Here is a 2,386-nt window from a genome sequence, read left to right as displayed (position 1 = left end):
CTATATCTCATATTTTCTTATTTGTTATATTGGTTAAACTTAAACATACTTAAAATATCTTGTCATGATCTGGTTAGTATTAAGCATAATTAACTATCAGCAAAATCACACATGAGTTACGGTTTTGCATTTAGCAAATCATTGTTATTCAAAATCATGTATAATGATGGTTTCTTATCTTATTACAGCTTTGGTCTTCCACATTCCTGCAGTCACACCCAGACACCAATAAGAAAATTTCAAAGCCGGATCATGTCTATGCACACAGTGTGTGCAAAGAAACTCTTATTTTCACTCTATAAATCACATAAAAGACTGCAATTAAAGGCTTTGTACCTTTTGGCAGATGTAATGAGGGATAAACTGGACAGACTTCAGTCTCTCTATATCCCACCTTACTTGACTGCATCTTCATTGATATCTGTATATATTGCACTACATTAGTTTTACATGGTTTTATTACGCATATTGTACACGTTGAAATTTGACAAATGTAATTATTATATGTTAGCCACAGAGATGCCAAAACAGTCATATAGTCATTCTGCAGCTAAGTACAAATACAGATACGTATGTTTAAAAATACTCTGGTAAAAGTTGGAGCGGTGATTCAACTACTTTACTCTAGTAAAAGTAAAGAAAATGTTTAGACTCTGACATCTACTCCTAATGTACAGTTTGGAGGACATTTCTACCAGTTTTTGCCTTGTGCTATAATAAAATAATAATAAAATAATATTAGTTTAATATTAATTTTAATTCTAATTAATGTTCTCAGCTTGAACACAAAGCAGAGAAGAGAATTAAAAACAATGCTCTATTTTCTATTGTCAGTGTGCTTTATATTGTAAAGTAGACCCTACAATAATACATACAGACAAAAACCCAACCCAACAATCACATGACCCTGGTGATAGACACAGCACGGGGCTTTATTTTATGTTTGTAAGTTACCTTGTAACTTCCCACCTCTGGCTAGTCTCCATATAGTTTGACTATTTAAATGGTTATAATTTTTATTTTTGTAAATTTGTCTTTTTCAGTGATTCGCCCAGGAGCACAGTTTCCGCAATAAAAACCTTTGTTTTATTTTTCTCAGGAGGATTTTCCACTCTTCCTCCCCACTCCAGAGAATACCACTTTGTGAACCAGCTGATGACCTGGACTGAAGCTCAGAGTTACTGCAGAGAACACTTCACTGACTTGGTCACCATCTACAACAGCGACATCAACCAACTGCTCGTTTCAATAGGACCAAGAATTAATGATTGGGCTTGGATAGGGCTCTATGACGATCGTTACAGCTGGAAGTGGTCCATGGAGGGAAAACTTTTTTATGTTGGCAGTACACATGAATTTTTGATCTGGGCTAACGGCCAACCAGACTGTGTATATGCAAAGGAATACTGTGTGGCTCTTCAGGGACAAACACAGATGGATGATAGACCCTGTGGAGCTTCTTACCCTTTCCTGTGTTACAATGGTAGGAAAAAACATTTGTTGCCCTACTTATCTCTAGATTTTTATGAGATTTATTTTTTCATATTATGTGCATGTTCTAAAAAGTCATCATAGTTTTTAATCTTTCACAGCCAAAAACACAAGTTACATCTTAGTGATGGAGAGCCGCTCCTGTTCAGCGGCTCAGTCGTACTGCAGGACATACCACACAGACCTGACCAGTATAAGAAGCAAAGAGGAGAAATCCAACATCACGCTCACTTTGAATGGATCAGGGGCTCAGTATGTGTGGATTGGCCTCTACAGGGATCCCTGGGCCTTCTGGTCTGACAACACAACCTCCACATTCACTAACTGGGCGCCTTCTCACCCTAATAACTACGATTCACTTGAATACGGTGGAGCACTAAATTTAATGTCAGGGGAATGGGCTGATGGCTTCAGTACCGCCAGACACTTTCTTTTCTGTTTCAAAGGTGAGGTCCAGAATGCAAACACTGTAAGATCCTGTCATCATGTAAAACACTAATGTTGGTGTTGTTATATGTGGTTCATTTTTAGCAGTGACAAAGCAAACAGTGGTGAAAATGAAGCTTCAGTCAGAGGCAGACATGCACAGCACAGAGATCCAGCAGCAGGTTTCACAGCAGGTCAGCAGTTCAGTCACCAACACAAACTTGACACAAGTTCAAACTATGCTTCATGTTTTTCATCATGTTACGGATTCAAATATTAGGGATGGAGACAAGAGGAAAAACCAAAATAACAACACTGGTCCGGCCGGGTTGAGTCAAACGATGATTTTAATGATCACACACGTGGGAGATGGACACCGTACGCAGACAGCATCAGATCTCAAAATGGTGGAGCATTGCTCAAACTCTCATAGCCTCTAGTGGCCCCCACCTTATCATAAAAGCCTAAA

General features: G+C 38.4%; 1 long non-coding RNA gene across 1 annotated transcript; it reads left to right on the top strand.

Annotated features, from left to right (window-relative positions):
* The first annotated feature begins 1,177 nt into the window (after positions 1-1,177).
* LOC143414505 (uncharacterized) lies at positions 1,178-2,111 on the top strand. The gene is made up of 3 exons (XR_013095116.1): positions 1,178-1,483; positions 1,593-1,937; positions 2,023-2,111. It is a non-coding gene; the product is annotated as an uncharacterized LOC143414505 (long non-coding RNA).
* The last annotated feature ends 275 nt before the right edge of the window (positions 2,112-2,386 follow it).

The sequence above is a fragment of the Maylandia zebra genome, linkage group LG3 (genome assembly GCF_041146795.1).
Source record: "Maylandia zebra isolate NMK-2024a linkage group LG3, Mzebra_GT3a, whole genome shotgun sequence".
Classification (NCBI taxonomy): Eukaryota; Metazoa; Chordata; class Actinopteri; order Cichliformes; family Cichlidae; genus Maylandia; species Maylandia zebra.
The sequence above is the reverse complement of the archived record's forward strand: the minus strand, read 5'-3'. Positions and strand labels throughout refer to the sequence as shown.